At 34.6% G+C, this 20,579-nt stretch overlaps 1 pseudogene; it reads left to right on the top strand.

Moving 5' to 3' along the window:
- Nucleotides 1-19,684, top strand: part of LOC139842989 (temperature-induced lipocalin-1-like) — a 74,895-nt pseudogene extending 55,211 nt beyond the window's left edge.
- Nucleotides 19,685-20,579: the final 895 nt, after the last annotated feature.

Below are 20,579 nucleotides of genomic sequence, written 5' to 3'. Positions count from 1 at the left end.
AAACGTCAACAAAAATGTTGTTGAGTTATAGGTTTAACCTATATATATCAAATCATAACAATAGACCACAAGATTTCATATTTCAATACACATCCCATACATAGAGATAAAAATCATTCATATGGTGAACACCTGGTAACCGACATTAACAAGATGCATATATAAGAATATCCCCATCATTCCGGGACACCCTTCGGATATGATATAAATTTCGAAGTACTAAAGCATCCGGTACTTTGGATGGGGTTTGTTAAGCCCAATAGATCTATCTTTAGGATTCGTGTCAATTAGGGTGTCTGTTCCCTAATTCTTAGATTACCAGACTTAATAAAAAGGGGTATATTCGATTTCGATAATTCAACCATAGAATGTAGTTTCACGTACTTGTGTCTATTTTGTAAATCATTTATAAAACCTGCATGTATTCTCATCCCAAAAATATTAGATTTTAAAAGTGGGACTATAACTCACTTTCACAGATTTTTACTTCGTCGGGAAGTAAGACTTGGCCACTGGTTGATTCACGAACCTATAACAATATATACATATATATCAAAGTATGTTCAAAATATATTTACAACACTTTTAATATATTTTGATGTTTTAAGTTTATTAAGTCAGCTGTCCTCGTTAGTAACCTACAACTAGTTGTCCACAGTTAGATGTACAGAAATAAATCGATAAATATTATCTTGAATCAATCCACGACCCAGTGTATACGTATCTCAGTATTGATCACAACTCAAACTATATATATTTTGGAATCAACCTCAACCCTGTATAGCTAACTCCAACATTCACATATAGAGTGTCTATGGTTGTTCCGAAATATATATAGATGTGTCGACATGATAGGTCGAAACATTGTATACGTGTCTATGGTATCTCAAGATTACATAATATACAATACAAGTTGATTAAGTTATGGTTGGAATAGATTTGTTACCAATTTTCACGTAGCTAAAATGAGAAAAATTATCCAATCTTGTTTTACCCATAACTTCTTCATTTTAAATCCGTTTTGAGTGAATCAAATTGCTATGGTTTCATATTGAACTCTATTTTATGAATCTAAACAGAAAAGTATAGGTTTATAGTCGGAAAAATAAGTTACAAGTCGTTTTTGTAAAGGTAGTCATTTCAGTCGAAAGAACGACGTCTAGATGACCATTTTAGAAAACATACTTCCACTTTGAGTTTAATCATAATTTTTGGATATAGTTTCATGTTCATAATAAAAATCATTTTCTCAGAATAACAACTTTAAAATCGAAGTTTATCATAGTTTTTAATTAACTAACCCAAAACAGCCCGCGGTGTTAATACGACGGCGTAAATCCGGTTTTACGGTGTTTTTCGTGTTTCCAGGTTTTAAATCATTAAGTTAGCATATCATATAGATATAGAACATGTGCTTAGTTGATTTTAAAAGTCAAGTTAGAAGGATTAACTTTTGTTTGCGAACAAGTTTAGAATTAACTAAACTATGTTCTAGTGATTACAAGTTTAAACCTTCGAATAAGATAGCTTTATATGTATGAATCGAATGATGTTATGAACATCATTACTACCTTAAGTTCCTTGGATAAACCTACTGGAAAAGAGAAAAATGGATCTAGCTTCAATGGATCCTTGGATGGCTCGAAGTTCTTGAAGCAGAATCATGACACGAAAACAAGTTCAAGTAAGATCATCACTTGAAATAAGATTGTTATAGTTATAGAAATTGAACCAAAGTTTGAATATGATTATTACCTTGTATTAGAATTATAACCTACTGTAAGAAACAAAGATTTCTTGAGGTTGGATGATCACCTTACAAGATTGGAAGTGAGCTAGCAAACTTGAAAGTATTCTTGATTTTATGAAACTAGAACTTTTGGAATTTATGAAGAACACTTAGAACTTGAAGATAGAACTTGAGAGAGATCAATTAGATGAAGAAAATTGAAGAATGAAAGTGTTTGTAGGTGTTTTTGGTCGTTGGTGTATGGATTAGATATAAAGGATATGTAATTTTGTTTTCATGTAAATAAGTCATGAATGATTACTCATATTTTTGTAATTTTATGAGATATTTCATGCTAGTTGCCAAATGATGGTTCCCACATGTGTTAGGTGACTCACATGGGCTGATAAGAGCTGATCATTGGAGTGTATATACCAATAGTACATACATCTAAAAGCTGTGTATTGTACGAGTACGAATACGGGTGCATACGAGTAGAATTGTTGATGAAACTGAACGAGGATGTAATTGTAAGCATTTTTGTTAAGTAGAAGTATTTTGATAAGTGTATTGAAGTCTTTCAAAAGTGTATAAATACATATTAAAACACTACATGTATATACATTTTAACTGAGTCGTTAAGTCATCGTTAGTCGTTACATGTAAGTGTTGTTTTGAAACCTTTAGGTTAACGATCTTGTTAAATGTTGTTAACCCAATGTTTATAATATCAAATGAGATTTTAAATTATTATATTATCATGATATTATCATGTATGAATATCTCTTAATATGATATATATACGTTAGATGTCTTTACAACGATAATCGTTACATATATGTCTCGTTTAAAAATCATTAAGTTAGTAGTCTTGTTTTTACATATGTAGTTCATTGTTAATATACTTAATGATATGTTTACTTATCATAGTATCATGTTAACTATATATATATATCCATTATATGTCATCATATAGTTTTTACAAGTTTTAACGTTCGTGAATCACCGGTCAACTTGGGTAGTCAATTGTCTATATGAAACATATTTCAATTAATCAAGTCTTAACAAGTTTGATTGCTTAACATGTTGGAAACATTTAATCATGTAAATATCAATCTCAATTAATATATATAAACATGGAAAAGTTCGGGTCACTACACTAACCAGTCCCTCGGTTCCACTGAAGTTATGCGTTTTGCAGCTCTGGAATTCCTTGTAAGTACACCCATTTCGAACGGGTGGGATAACTGGTGGTGGTAGACGTGGAACTTGAAGATTTCTTTCTGCTAGGGCTACAGCGACCCGTTCGTTGATCATGTCCTCAATCTGGGTGGCGGTAGGTGTGGTTCTTCCGTTGGCCATGGTATTCTAAACAAAAGTTTTGACTTAAGTCAAAATCCAGCATTCTATATGTAATAATATAGTATATATTAACCAACATGGAATCAAAACATCACATGTTATTAAATAACGCATCTAGGTACAACTACCACAGAGTCATGGTACAATAATGTAAATAGAACATCGTCCAAGAATTTAAATAACGCAAAGTTCCATTAATAATAATAAGTTTCATACATCCGAATAAGTCCGTACAATACATAAATAATACAAAAAGCTACAACTAGATTACATCATGAAATCTGATACAAAAGTCCTACGGTGGAGGTGGGTGTAGGATGTCTAAAACCTGAACCAACTGCTCCTCGAGCTCAGTAACCCGAGCTCGGAGGATTCCCACCTCCCTTGTCAATTCCTCGACAGTGGGAGATGGTGGGGCAGGCGGTGCTGGTGGAGCAGGTGGGGCCGGTGGAGCGGATGGTGCTGGTGCTGCCGATGGTGCGGGTGGTGCTGAAGTAGATGGTCCAGCTCCGGATGTAGACGGTACGTCCCTAGATGGGGATGGTCCGTATCTAAATCTAGGCGGTACGGTTCCAGGAATAGTCAATACGTAACGGGGAACCTTACGTATCTGTGGGTCGGCAGGGTACGACACAAGCCGCTTACGGGCAGTAACCCTCCGACGCCGACCAAAAGCGTCAGTGAAAGCACGACCTCCATTCACCCCTGGAATAACGGTGCCATCAGGGCGGTACCGCTTCTTCGGCGGGGTGGAGGGTGCCTGAATAGGTACGTCAGCGGGATCCTCATCATCACTGGAGTCATCCGAAGAGGTGTCGTCTGATGGAGCATCAGTGGAAGACCCTTCGTCTGAATCATGTGGTGGCGACACGGGTGGCTCAACTGACAGTCCGAAGGCGGCCAACATCTGTCTGTGTCTGCCTGGCGGAATCGGCACTAAACGTCCGTCGGGAGTGCGTCGGCAAGGCGTGCGCATGTGGTTACGAAACGGCCCTTCCCCGAACTCCGCGGGAATCTCAATCCCACCGATGCGGGGCTGTGACCCCGAGGGTCCGGGAGCAGACGGAGCTGGAATCTCCGTAGGGTCAGAAGTGGTCACAAGTGCCGGCGCACTACTACTCGCTCCGGAAGACGAAGCGCTGGGATCACTAGTGGGTAACGGGACCGGTGTATCAGCAACAGTAGCAGGTGGTGTGGTGGAGTCTGAGTCTGAACTGCCCAAAACGCTAGCAGGTGGTACATCTGACATCTGAACAAGGAAAAATAAATTTTCCATGTCAGTAAGTCATAAGCAAGCACGTATTAGGCCAACAGTTTAAATCATGTATAACAATAAGTAGCATGGCAATAATAACGAATCGTACAGAAGTAGCATGCAATTGAAAGCAAGTAATATCATGCAGTAGTGAAATCATGTAGTAGCATACGGCATATAGCAGTAAAAGTAAGCAGCAACATGCAGTAAGTTCAGCAGAAACACGTAAACTAGCAAGTTGTAGATTAGTCCTATTAGTGAATCCTACTCGGGTCGGTCTTAGACTCACTAATGCAACCTAATTCCCTACAACCAATGCTCTGATACCAAATGTGACGCCCCGTAATAAATCATCATGTATGGACCATCAACAACAGGATCATTACAAGGTTAAATACTATATGCGATTTCAAAAGAGTTGCATTCATTAATAAAAGTGACGTCATAACAACGTTAAATGTTTTACAATCCAAAAGCATGCTTCGCTAAGTAGAAGCAAATAATATAAGTGTACGTGACCCCAATGGTCATTACATAACATAGTTTCAAAAGTAAATAAGTTTGAATGCAAGATAAGTAGTCATGCGATAACAACTCTAAGCAGCGGGTTCTACAGCACGACTAGTACACGGCGGAAGCAACCTCAAGCACCTGAGAAATACATGCTTAAAAATGTCAACACAAAGGTTGGTGAGCTATAGTTTAAGTATAACAGTAATGTAGGTAGGCCACGAGATTTCAGTGCTACAACGAGCGTTTCAAAAGTATGTAAAAGTATATGCTTAACCGTGGGCACTTGGTAACTAACTTAACGTTTAAAATACCCCCTGAAAGTACACTTGGCGAGTGCGTATGTTTACGAAGTATTAAACACTCGTTGACTGCTAGCGCGACTAGCTCGAGTGGGGATGTCAAACCCTATGGATCCATATCTAAGATTCGCGTTCACCGGTTCGTAAACCAATGATTAAACGTTACCGAGCTAAAGGGAATCTTTCTGCCGTTATATAACCCACACATATATAAAGTTTAAGTACTCGTGCCTAGTATGTAAAACATAAAATCCGCATGTATTCTCAGTTCCCAAAACAAGTTAAAGTAAAAAGGGAATGCTATAACTCACAATGATATGTAGTAGCGGTTAAGTTGAGTCGGGAAAGGTGTGCAAGTAAACGGTCCGAAATCCTCAAACTAAGTCAAATAGTACTAAGTCAGTAAGTTGTCTAAAAAGGTTCATATGTATGTAATTTAGGTCATAAGGGTCATCATCAATCATCATCAAACAAAAAGTAACAAGTAAGGTTCGTTCATGAACGAAGTTTAAAACAAAGGCTGACTTGGATCATAAATCCTAAACCGTAACTCGGATGAAGATGAGTCTTATATGAGAAATTATCTACTCGAAAAGTTCTATCTAAAAATCAAGGTTCGAACAGCGCAGGTCTACTGGTCTGTTACAGAAACATCAAATCAGTAGCTTTTGGACAGAAACAGTAAGTTTAAAAGGGTTCCGGTGGTCTTGGTGCTTGATGTTCATCATGGTTCTCATCCTTGATGCATATAGCTTCAAGTGTACAACTCATTGATGTATCTACATCATCTTAACCAAGTCTTGACCATCATAACCCTAGTGCAAGTCTAAGACATGAAACACAACTCACTTAAGAGTTGCATGTAGTTTGATGAACCAAAGTTACATCAAAGTCTTAGGTTTGACACTTACATGAACTATAAGACTAATAATAAGTTACAAACTTGAAAATGAACTTATGAAATCAAGATCTTAAAATGTAGAACATAGTTCTTAGTTAGATCTTGAAGATCCAAGACTCAAAAGTCTAGATCAAGCATAAGTATACAAAGTTATAATTAAAAAGTTTCCTTTATATGTTCTTGAACTTTAAAGTTAACCTTAAGTTCAAGATTAATGAGATCAAAGTTAACTTGCAACATTTGATGAACAAGAACATAAATCATGAAATTAAAGTGCAAGAATGAAGTAGTAAACTAAGTAAACAAGTAAATTATTCATGGTTGTTCATACTTTAAATATTCAAACCAAAGTTTGATCTTTAGAAAGTAAGCTTTAAAGTTTACTTCATGAACTTCAAGTATGTCTTTTAACCATGAACTTTATAATCTTTGAACAAGTATTAAGTAAAGATCATAAACTAGAGAGTTTATGTCTTGTATGTTCTTGAAGATTCAAGATAAAAGAAGAATTAAACTAAGAAGTTTGATTCTTGTAAACTAGTAAGTAAATAATAACAAGTAACAAAGTAACAACAACAAACAAGTAATCAAACAAGCAAGTAACAAAAGATGATGATGATTATGAGAGTCTATGTTTCGGTTCTTGCAAGAAAAAGAAAGAGGATTTGTTCAAGTTACTTACAAGAGTGTTTACAAGAGTTTAGAGAAAATTGAGAGATAAAATGAAGCAAGTAAAGTGTGTGTTTGAATGAGAGTAAACTAGCAAGTGAAGTAATGTAAGAATTAAATCAAAATCCCTCTCCTCTTGCCTAGGAGGCGACGGCCAGCAGCCCTTACAAAGGGGATGGCTTTGTTTGTTGGTTACTTGCAAGTAAAGATGTTAAAAGTTGGATAAAGAATGGTTGTTCATGGGGATTATGGCATGACTAGATTCCAAATGTTCAAACCAACTAGTTACAAGTTCTAAGTAATACTTACAAGTCTAAGTGGGCTAATTAATCCATTAACACAAGTAGGGTGGGCTTGTAAGCCCAAAGTCATAAGTCCATAACGCTAATAAAGCCCAAGTTCAAGTAGTTTAACAAATAAACCCAATTAAAGCCCAAGTAATTAACTAATAACCTTAGTTAATTAAAATGATTAATAAAACTAATCATGAATGTAAATAATATCTAGAAATATTATTCGTGAAGTTCCGTGTGTCACAAAGACGTTTCGGGCACTTAAAAGTCATGTATGGGCAATCATGGCAACATGTAAATGTAATAACATACATTCGTTTAATCACACGTATTAATAATAATAATTATTAATAAATAACGTTGGAAAAACCGGGGCCGTTACAATCTGTCTCGATTGCTCTGTCTGTTATTTCGCTATAAATTGACCTCTTCCGTTTCATTATTTTTACCACTCCTACATCTTCTTCCTCATTTCATACTTCCAAAAGATCGTGAAATGCTTCATTCAGTTCTGATTCTTGATATACTTCTAACTTTCATATTTGTCATTCTCTTTCATCTACCACCGGAGGATTTTATTTACTTTTACTTTTACCTTGGGGTTATAGTGTTTTTAATTCTCCCGTGTCTTTATGTTGCAATACATATTGATATACACGGTTTGTAATTTATGTGTTGCTGTCGGGCTTTATATCTTTCCTTATTTTTCAGAGTCCCTGCTTCTGTCTTTTTATAATCATCGACATCCACAGTTAATGCTCTCTTTTATTTGCTGCGATTTATACCCCAATTTCTGTTTCGGAGCTTTGTCCTTTTGTTTCTTCTTCTTGCGATTAAGCACCGCTTGTAATGGTCCAGAAGTCGCAGATTTAAATTTCGAAATGAACATTGTTAATGTTCTAAGAAAGAAATAGTAATGGCACGATCTTGATTTGTTAAATTACCAGAATACCCTGGAAAAGACCGAATCATCAAGAAAATACTTTCTTGATATTTTTAGAGGTTAAATAGAATACAAGAGCCGTGTGACATAACACATGATGACATTATGATCTGTGAATCATCACGTTCCATTTAGAAACTCAGCATAACTTACTGTAATATAATCACGTTGATCAAGTGTCATTATATTATTCTAATTTATGCTTCAGTTCCCAACACTACTTCAATAACATTCATATTTTAAACTCGAAGGTTTCAGAATTTAGAAACTAAAACAGTTTCCTTTATGATGATACAGATAACGCAAGAAGATAAATGATTTCAGATAAGAATAGCTATGAAAATATCTTCAGAAATATAGAGGATATTTATAATGAAAGATACGATGATATCTTAGAATTTCTAATATCAGAGGATGATGAAGAATATTGTTCATGAGGGTTTAGAGTCAGGAGCAAGGTATTCGTTAATGACTTCAGCAGATACTGAATCATTTGGATTCTTTGAAGGTAGGTTTAGTCTTTGTGATTTGTCCACAGCCTCCTTCATAGTTTGCTCAATCCGTTTTCTAGTTCCAAACCTTCTCTTTTTCCGAGCTTTGCCAACACACTATTTTTTATCATCAAACTTTTAACTGTTACGGTTGTCTACAGTTTCTGCTGCTTCATTCAGCTTTTTCAAAGCTCTAAGAACTAGTTTGAAGTTTAAGGTGTTTTTCAGAAACTTCACATTCGAAGTATGTAAGTCCAGGAGATAGACGTTATATGTACACATATATTTGTTGGCGTAGACATGCTGCGAAATTTCAAAATACTGATTGCTGATTCCCAGTAATTGACATGACAATTCTTGTTACAAGATGCGGATAAGTAAATGATGGGGTTTCGATAAATATAATGATTTTTCGGAAAATCAAGGATCAATGAAGTTGTTGGTAAGTTTACTGCTAATGTGGTGGAATATAAACGGTTCCCCGGTAACGATGACGAAGGGCAAACTTATATATTAAGGTTATAATGAGGCTTATTTGAATGAAAAATGGGTGTGACAAAATTGTCTATTTTAGAAGGGATTGAAAAGTTATTTTAGCTAATAAATGCCAAAAGGTCTAACACAAATACGTGTTAAATTATGACTTTGGTTTCAAGAGTTTTTCAGGTACATAACTGTGGGTAACATGTGGTTGGATCATCATCTCGATTGTTCATTGTTTGGAATGTTTTCAGAAATTTCGGATGGTTTGAACACGGATTGTACATATGATGTTCTAGCACAGTTTTGAAGTCAAAGTATAGCTTTGAAAGATGTAGGAATCTAAGAGTGATGATATCGGTTATATTTCGACTTGGATTCTGATATGTTAAAATCAGAATATGTAATTGAATTTGAACGAGTATGGTTGTTTTGATTTCTACGAAAGAATATATCTCGTTGTGAAAGTAATGAGTATAGTTGATGATTGCTGAATCAGATTCGAAGAATGTAACATATTAATTGTGAATTTATATATCTCTCGGGTATTACCTACCCGTTAAAATATTCTCACTATTAACAGTTTGTACAAAAGAATTACAATCTTCATGAAAATATACCTTCATATATATTTTCCTTAGAAGTAATCATGGATTTAATGAGTTAATCATAATATTAATCTCATCTGGTTTTCGACTAGAACTAGAACATATAATCTTTAAAATTTTTAGAAACTACATATTCTCTGCAGAATATTTCTTTGATGAAGTTATGAATCAATACTTCATCATTTATTGTTGTTGGTATTCCTGGGTATCTACAGGGCGTATGACATCGATGTTCATGGAACGGATTGTAAAGTTGAGGTTTACGATGCTGTTGTGGTTTGTGGTGGTAATGGTACTGTTGATGCCGGTGATGCTGTTGGTGCTTGTAACCTTTGCACCATATTCTCTAAAGCCACTACCCGAGCTCGAAGCTCGTTCACTTCTTCTATTACACCGGGGTGATTGGCGGTTCGGACGAGCGGATGAATAAGATCCAGAATTTGTGATAGTATATAATCATGACAAAATACTCTGGAGAGAGAGAGAAAATGGTATCTCGAACAGGTTCGCCGGTGAGTGCTTCAGGTTCATCGCCAATAGGGCAATGTGGTGGATGGAAGGGATCACCTTCTTCTTGTCTCCAATGATTGAGGAGGCTATGAACCCATCCCCAATTCATCCAGAATAGATGATGGCTGATTGGCTGATCCATTCCGATTATGCTGCTTTCGGAGCTCAGGTCAAATTCCATATCGGAATAGCTGTCGAAATCTGAGGAATTCGAACTTGATACGTGATCCATCTTGTATAATCAGAGAATTGATTTTTGATATGAGATAGATTATAGGATTTAGTTTGGTATTCTCCGATACATAATTTACATATGTATATATAATACCAAAATCCCATAAATTAATAGGGAAATTTTCAGAAGATGTCAGGAAAAGTTTACAGTAACCGATATGCTAAGATATGTATTAGCAGATACGCTAAGATATGAATTTTGTCTATACACTATTCATGCAATAGTTGCAGGTAAACGTGTCTAGACTTAAGAATGATAAGCATGTAATTTATGACAAGAAATGATAAGCAAAACTCGGTAAAAAAAGATACGGTCATAGTCCAGACTCACTAATGCATCCTAACAATTACCAGTTAAACACACTAATGCAAATTCTGGTTCCCTATGACCTCAAGCTCTGATACCAACTGTGAAGATCGCTCCAAATCTATATGGACGAACACGTCATTCATTGATTTCATTGCGAGGTATTTGACCTCTATATGATACGTTTTGTAAACATTGCATTCTCTTGAAAAGGCATACCATAAATGAATATTTAATTCCAAGGTTTTCGACATCTGATGATTTCTACATATAGACAATCACCGTAAATAATAGTTTACAATAATACTTCCGTTGACAATGCAGTCAAAATGGATACATGATGATGGTTTTGTGAATGCAACGTTTTCTTGAATAAAGCATGCAAGACTCCATGCACATAGCTTGTATCACATATAAGCAAATAGCGGAAGACTTCTAGGGAACCTGAGAATAAACATGCTAACAAGTGTCAACACAAAGGTTGGTGAGTTCATAGTTTTAGTGTTTCGCATAATCTGTATATAAAAGTGGATCACAAGATTTCAGTTGTTTCATCCAGAAACGTTTATCAAAATATTCTACAAGATTGAGCACCCTGGTAACCAAGCCTTAACGTCTATAATAAGTACTCCTGTTTTAACATACATGCAACCAACATGTACAATACACGCAAACCAACGTGTACTAAACTCAAATAGCATACGTCCGTTAAAATGCTAGTGCTCTAGCTCGGATGGGGATATCAAGCCCTATGGATCCATATACTACTACTCGCGCCCATCAGTTCTTATAACCGGCAGTTACTAGTTACCAAAGCTAAGGGATTTTCGGTTCAAACTCAGTATAGAATTTAGTATGTACTTGTGTCCATTGTTTAAAATAAATTGCATGTATTCTCAACCCAAAAATATATATTGCAAAAGCAATTAAAAAGAGAGCAAATGAAACTCACCTTAGCAGCACATAAAGTTGTTCATCGTAATGTGACCGAAACTCGAAAATCAAATAATCGTAGATTTCAACCTAGAGAACATATGTTGGTCAATAAATGTCTATCAAGCTAGGTCAGGTCATAGTGTATCACAATCCTAATGCTCGAGATCGACATACAAAAATTATCCAAAGTCGTTTCAAAAAGTCAATTTTGACAGTTGCTTAACCAAACGAGACGTGTTTTATATAAGGATTCATTTACTCGGCTGGTAATATTCAAAAATCCAGTTTATCAACCTTACAAACAAGTTGTTTAAATATTAATTGCAGATTCAAAAGCAATTCCAATTATCGTCAATTATAATTCAGTTGACCATATCTTTTGATTCGTTCTTCGAAACTATTCGATATCTAAATGAAAAGTTATTGATTTTTCGCTAGCTTTCCAAAAACATGTATATCATATATGTATTTAATTCATGATTCATTATAAACTATTTAGCGATGAAATTTAGCATACAAGCATGTATAAATATATATACTCGAGCACTAGACATGGACACACAATTAATATATAAAAGATAAAATATAAGTGCTTACGTATCAATATTGAGATTCAATATTGTAGAAAAATACGTAGATGCAACAGAGATGATAAACACTAGGTTTGATTCATATATATACCCCAGAACATTACCCATAACCTCCTTGGCAATAACCCTTAATTTTCTTAGCTCTAGCTTGCTCGTAGACCATTTTTGAAATCGTTTAGACATAACCTCGTCGTAGTATTTTATGTATAATACTAACAATTATTATACTACTGATAATAATAATAATAATAAGATTAATAATAATATTAATCTTAATAATAATAATAATAATAATAATAATAATAATAATAATAATAATAATAATAATAATAATAATAAATATAAATATAAGAGTGTGAGAGAGAGATGGATGGAATGCATCAAAAATCAGAAACGATCGAGCTTTTATACATGTTTGCTGAATCTGATGCCCATGCGATCGCATGAGCTTTCAGTGCAAATGCCATGCAATCGCATGGCCTGTCTGGACAGCTCACTTTCGTTTGTTTTCTTGCTTGTCGACATATTATTTAATTATATATATATAATATATTTAATTTATATAATTAATTATATATTATATTAAATTCACATGCATAGTTAACTTGTACTTTTTGTTCCGATAAGTCGTACATCATCACTCGACTTATGTCCCGGTTTCGGTTTTTCGAACGTCCTTTCGTACGCTGAGAAAACTTGTACATTACGTTTCGCAACTCGTACCTTTGTCAAAATATAGTCTTAAATTGTCCATAAACTATACCACTCGAGATATAACTTATACTTTTGAGTGTTTTGGTCATTTACTTCTATAAATCATCTTCTCGTTATTTGTTAATATATATATAATAACAATTCGTCTTATGACCAAGTTAATATTATATTTTATCGTATTGTTAAATATATATTTTCAATATTAATAAACACGTTTTAAAATACATATCGCAAGTTTATTCATATCTAATTCCAACAGTTAATATTCCTTATTATTGTATGTGTCCAAATTACGTTATTTAAACAAACACTTTAATATTTATTTCGAATATCGTTAAAAATGAACGATTTCTTAAATCAACGTGGACCTCACAACAGAGACTCGTAATAATATTATAATCCATAAGGGATTCAATAAATATCTTTTAATTCAATCGTTTTGCATAATCTTTTATCTCCGTAGTTAAATATATCGATCAGGTAATCAAACCAATAAATTTTAATTCACAGTATCATATACTCAACACTTTGTTACGTTTTCAAGTTATAGTATATGTATCTATTTACATATAATTGTTCACGAATCGTTGAGAACAATCGAAGGGTAATTGAATAGTTCAAAATTTTGAGATTCAACTTCATAGACTTTCCTTATCGTGTCATAAATATTAAACTATATTGAGAATTTAGTTCAGAATAAGTCGAAATTTTCTGGGTCATCACACACTTCCATTAACCTAACCACACACCCGTACATGATCGATCACTGAGAACGAACCAACACCACAACACCACTTCAAGCCACCCTAAACCACCACTCGTCACCCTTGTTGTTGCTACTATTCGGATTCACAACTCATACACGATGATACACATCACTATTGTGAAAACTATGCTCGATTTTTTACAAACCCAATCGAGTACCATCATCGAACACCACCATGAAACTTTAAGCACCACCACCTTCTTCATCACCGATCACCACCATTGTGAAAACTATGCTCGATTTTTTACCAACTAATGGTGTATCCTATCGTATACAAGCATAAAAGGCATAATGATCGCATAAAATTACCATCAGGAAGGCTGGAAACAACAGTTTGGTGGAGTTATCTGTTCAGCGTTCTCTGCTGTACATGCTGCTCCGTCGTGCGTAAGCCCTGAAGGCCGCCTAGCGCGTAAGCCCTGGCCGGAGAACGCCACCTTCAGCATAAATTTCGGATCACAAGTAACAGAACGTATCATCATCTGACACGTGTCCCCGAGAAATCTGGTGGATCTGACACTATAAATAGACCCCTTGGGTCGTCATTTTACACAATTCAGACATTCTGTCAAACTGGAGAGCTGAGATTTCATCTCTCTCTCTCTCTAGCACTTTCTCTCACTAGAAGTCATCCGGCTAGCACTTTTACGCTCTGCGGACGACAGATTGATTAAGCCACCCTACAAGTTTCTATACTTGTGAACCAGGTCTGCAGGGATTATTTTCCAAGGGTAAACATCAATCGGCAACACTCCGCCCTCCTAAAGCTAGATTACTTCTAGTATCGTGTTGACATACTAAGCCTTACCTCATAAGGAAATAGGTGTTAACAATGGCGCCATCCACTAATGCAAAGAACACACGAAACGAAAAAGGAACAAAAACAACTGAAGCTCCATTTGTACTTGAAGCAGTCAATAATACGTCAACTGACGACATGATAACTGTTAAAGATGTACCTGTTCCGCCACTAGATGGAACGATTGAAAGAAACAGTTGCTGAAACTGCAGAAAGGCTTAAGCATTTGGCAACTAATTCGGAGAAAATACCAGTAATCGAAGAAACGACAACCAAAAGTGCAGAAAGACTTCCAAAATTTGTTACTAATCTAGAGAGATGACCATTGATGCAACCACGGCGATGTCCATCATTTATACCTTTTCGACGGATGGCGGATGGCAAAGACAAGCAAATCATGAAAAGGCAATCTGTATCAAAGTACATGTTGTCTAGACTACTTGACAAGTTGGGCAGTCTTATTGATGACTCTAAAGATGATAATGACTTGAGCTACGTTAATAATGATTCTGATGATGAGGTTGATGGCAGAGATGAGTTCATGTCTGAGAAGCAGGCAGTGTTGCTTTTAAATGACATCCTTAAGCAGACAGCTCCGACAAAGTATAAGCAACGCTTAGCATAGCCCGCCTTCCGTGCTGTGGCTGTAGATAATTTCTTCGCCCTCATTACTGGAGAGCAAGCTACAAAGCCACCGGCTATGGCAAAATCAACTCAGTGTTTCATTGATCGAATTGCTAACTATCCGTTGCTCAGGAATCTTGGCATACCAACAATTGGAGTTTATGATGGCACAACAGACCCTGAGGATTTCCTTACTATGTTTGAAGGTGCAATGAGGTTGCAGCATTGGGATGATGAGGTAGCTTGTCATATGTTTCTAATGGTGTTGCAGAAAATGGCAAGGGAATGGTTTGCTAGCTTGCCGCCAAGAAGCATTACAAGTTATTTGGACCTCCGTGCAAAGTTTGTTATGCATATCAAAACCTTCGAAGCTGTACTTTGACAGATCTTGATGCACATGAGATCACAATGCATCACAATGAATCCTTGAGTAATTTCATGAAGCGATACACACTTGAAGCACAGAAGATACCTAATTGTCCAGAATCTCAGCTAGTATCTGGTTTTATTTTTTGTTTGGATCAGCGACGGTTTAGTGCACTTGTTCATGTGTTAAGGTATGACTTGTCAAAAACCTTGCATCAGGCGTTGGAAGTGGCACAGAAGCATGTTCGAGCCGGTGAGAGGGGGATGAACAAGTTTGATGGCAGCAGTAGTAGCAAACCGCACAACGGAGGGCGGTACTTTGATAGAAATCAGAGGAGGAATGACAATTCCAATAGTGGATGGAGAGGCAACAATCATCCTAATGATTTTCATCACAACAGAAGGCCAATAGAGAGGCTGAAAGGACCCGTTCATATACATTATAAATGATTCACAATAGTTGATTACATCGCGAGGTATTTGACCTCTATATGATACGTTTTACAAACATTGCATTCGTTTTTAAAAGACAAACTTTCTTTACATCAAAAATTGACGGCATGCATACCATTTCATATTACATCCAACTATAATTGACTTAATATTAATCTTGATGAACTCAACGACTCGAATGCAACGTCTTTCAAAGTATGTCTTGAATGACTCCAAGTAATATCCTTAAAATGAGCTAATGCACAGCGGAAGATTTCTTTAATACCTGAGAATAAACATGCTTTAAAGTGTCAACCAAAAAGTTGGTGAGTTCATTAGTTTATCATAATCCATCATTTTCGTAATGGTAATAGACCACAAGATTTCAGTTTCTATAAATATCCGTACACTCGCAAGTGTATAAAAGTATTCTATAAGTTGTAGGCACCCAGTAACAAGCCTTAACGTTCATGTTTTACCCTCTGAAGTATACCAGATCAGGTGTGTTTAAAATAACCTCGAAGTACTAAAACATCCCATAGTCAGGATGGGGTTTGTCAGACCCAATAGATCTATCTTTAGGATTCGCGCCTACCGTACATAGATAAGTAGTTTAATGTTACCAAGCTAAGGGTATATTTTTGGTTTAAACCCACATAGAATTAGTTTTAGTACTTGTGCCTATTTCGTAAAATATTTATAAATCAGCGCATGTATTCTCAGCCCAAAAATATATATAAAAAGGGAGCAAATGAAACTCACAATACTGTATTTCGTAGCAATTTTGTATATGACGGCACTGAACAAGTGCAGGGTTTGTCTCGGATTCACGAACCTATATTAAGTATATATATTTATATGTTGGTCAATATCTGTCTAACAATTTAGGTCAAGTCGTAGTGTATCACAATCCTAATGCTCGAGACCGACATGCAAAAGTCAACAAAAGTCAACTTGACCCAAGATGACTTCCAAAATCTATACATGTTTATTATATAACTTATATATAGTAGTTTTATATTTTTAAATATATTTATCAGATCTTATTATACTAAATAATACAAGTCATTTATTAATAAATAAAAATTTATATTAAAATTCATATATGATAAAAATATACTTTTATATATCTCAAGTAATAAAATTTATAAAATTCACTTAATATCATAAAAATATAGTGGTATGTATTATTAATGTAATTACATTACATGTGGTAAAAATATCTTTGTACGCATATTTATTTGATAAAATAATATTAATAATAATAATAATGATAAAAATAATAAAATGATAGTTTCAATAAAAATATTAATTTTTAGTAATAAAGATAATTTTAGTAATAACATCAACTGATAACGGTTATAATAATCGTTTTAATAATAATATTAAAATTAATGATAATTTAGTTGACCATATCTTTTAATCCGTTCATCGAAACCACACGATTTCTAAATGAAAAGTTATTAATTTTTTTTCTTCAGCTTTTCAACGGCATGCATATCATATAACTTATCTCAGTAGCATATGTATCAAATTCGTGATTTATCATAAACTATTTAATGACGAAACTAAGCATACAAACATGCATAATCATATATACTCGAGCACTAGTCAGGGATACACTATTAATATATAAAAGATAAGATATGAATGCTCACGTATCAATATTGTGATTCAATATTGCAGGAAAGTACGTAGACGCAACGAAAATTATAAACGTTAGGTTGACCTCACGAGCAATACCCTCGATCAATACCCATAACCTTCATAGCTATAACCCATAATTTCCTTAGCTCTATCCCATTTGAAAACTTATTTTGAAATCGTCTGAATATAACTCCGTCGTAGTATTTTATGTATACTAATAATATCTTGAAATAATACTAAGTAAATATATATATATATATATATATATATATATATATATATATATATATATATATATATATATATATATATATATATATATATATATATATGTGTAATTCGATTGAGAGAGTTTAGAGAAATATATTTTCAAGTTTCTATGAAATAATGAAACCTATTGAATTCTATTTATAATAGTTTTTTGAATTATTAAAGTAAATTATTAAAGTATGAATTATTAAAGTGAATTATTAAAGTATGAATTATTAAAGTGAATTATTAAAGTATGAATTATTAAAGTGAATTATTAAAGTATGAATTATTAAAGTGAATTATTAAAGTATGAATTATTAAAGTGAATTATTAAAGTATGAATTATTAATGTGAATTATTAAAGTATGAATTATTAAAGATAAAGTAAAGTTAAAGTAAAGTAAAGGTAAAGTTAAAGTATAGTAAAAGTATAAACTATGTACGTATAATACGCGTATAAAAATTTATATAATATTAATTTAAATTGTTATATATATTTAATAAAATAAAATATAAATATCGTTATCTTTATCATACTGGTTAAGTAATGAGTTGTCAAAAAAATAGATTTCTTAAATCACAGTGGACCTCATAACATAGGCCCGTAATCATATCATAATGTATCTGATAATTCAATCATTTGATATTATCTCTTAATTCTGTCGATAAATATATCGAAACAAATATGTTCATGTAAAGTATCATATATCTAATACTTTGTTAATGTTTTCAGTTAATATTATATATTATATATACATATCTATATACACATAATTGTTCGTGAATCGTCGAACACGGTCAAAGGGTAATTGATTACATGAATGTAGTTCCAAACTTTTTGAGATTCAACATTACAAATTCTGCTTATCGTGTCGGAAACATATAAAGGTTAAGTTTAAATTTGGTCGGAAATTTCCGGGTCGTCACAGAGGCATCCGTTGATAATGGCGCTGACTAAAACTCCAAAAGAGATTCTTTTCACTGAGCCAATCCAGACCACTTTCAATCCTCCGGCACCTATGGAAGAAAGAGAGGTTCCAAAAAGTGAGCTATGGTGCGACTTTCATGAGCCATCGGGTTATGATACAGATAATTGCAAATCTTTGATGAGAGAAATCATCGCAAAGATCAAAGCAGGAGAGTTAAACCACTTGTTGCCAGGCAAACAATACAGGAGGAATGATCCTCGCAGGAAATTTGGATGGCAAAAGAATGATGGTGGAAGAGGTCATCGAGGAGATAACAGAAGAAGGGAAGAGCATGGCGGAGGAGATAACAGAAACCAGTACGAAAACCGGATCACGGAGCGTGAGTCAACTCCATACATTGTAATCAAAATGGTGTGGTTGAATGGAAGTTACTATGAGGACGGTGAGCAGTCGGATAACAATGTTGATAGCTAGAGATATTCTCCAATTATTTTTCAACAAATTCAAAATTGGGCTTTGTCCGTTCAGCCAGTGGTCATTTCAGCACAAATTGCAAACAAGTTCATCAGCCATATCTACACAGATACATGCAGTGAGGCTGACATCATTTATTGGCATTGTTTCAAGGCTTTTCCAAGACATGTGCAGGTAAGATCTAGGCGGACAAGTTTGAAGGCTTCAGGGCTAACAGGAGCGCCAGTGAATGCAATGGGAAGAGTTTGTTTGGAGGTCGTCTTGGGAACATTTTCACTATTGAGAACCGAAACAATCGATTTCACTATTCTGGATGGCAACTCTCGATTTAATGTCCTTTTTGGACGGGCAGCGTTAGTTAAATTTAGAGTGATAACAACAACGGCTCATGCAGAGATTAGATTCCCAACTCCGAATGGAGTAGCCGCCATACACTCACAGTATGTGGCACCAACAAGAGAACGATCCACATTTGCAAACTTACCAGAAGGCAATATGAATCAGAAGAGGCGTAATCGGTTGTTCAGGGAGAATGAGGTTCAGGAGCTCTTTATACCATGATCAAGTGTTCAGGCCGGACATCACTAGGCGCTTGGCGTTTGAAGAAACAAATTCCAGCATTTTATGAAGAACAAAATTTATCATTTCAATAAGAGCAGTTTGTTAGCATTTCTGAAGAACAAAATTTATCAATTTACTGTAGACCATTGTGGTCATCATTACAGTGCCTATGTCTTCAATAGCATACACTAAACGTTCATAATGTACTATTTAGGCTTGATTCACCTAAATTCGTCATCAATTGTTTATGTATTGCACAGTACTGAACAATAAAATTTTATATTTTTCTTATGCAAAGTGCTGCATGTGACAAATGTAAAACATTACATTTATATCCTGCCCTCAGAAGGAGAGTATTTTTTATACCTCCGATGGCGAAAGCTTTTGTGCCGGCCAGCAAAGGCACAAGGGATCGGCTAGAAAACGTTAAAGTTTTACTAGAACGCACCGAGGCAAAATACAAAACTCAGATACTTGTCATGACAAACATTATAAAAACTTACTTCACAGAACGAAAGAATTTTATATTTTATATGAAGGCCAAAAATATTACACAATTCTTCCTCATATATTTTATGACGGAAGGCATATGAAGGATAGGTCACTAACCCATAGCTAATCTTCAAACAATATTTCAAAAGTTCTTCCTCATATATTTTATGACGGAAGGCGTATGGCGGAAAGATTATTTTATAATCACTCTTCAAAGAACACTTCATCACTATTCCTCATTAATTTGATGATGGAAAGCGTCTAACAAACTACAAATGTCCTACTGCATGTTTGAAGGCATAATGTTTGCTAAGTGAATTTTTGATTTGTTACTCATTTAGCTGAAGTTGACAAATGCAAGACACCCAAAAGTGAATTACCTTAAACAATTTTCAAAATGCTT

The sequence above is a fragment of the Rutidosis leptorrhynchoides genome, chromosome 4 (assembly GCF_046630445.1).
Source record: "Rutidosis leptorrhynchoides isolate AG116_Rl617_1_P2 chromosome 4, CSIRO_AGI_Rlap_v1, whole genome shotgun sequence".
Taxonomy (NCBI): domain Eukaryota; kingdom Viridiplantae; phylum Streptophyta; class Magnoliopsida; order Asterales; family Asteraceae; genus Rutidosis; species Rutidosis leptorrhynchoides.
This window is presented reverse-complemented; position numbering and strand designations above follow the sequence as displayed.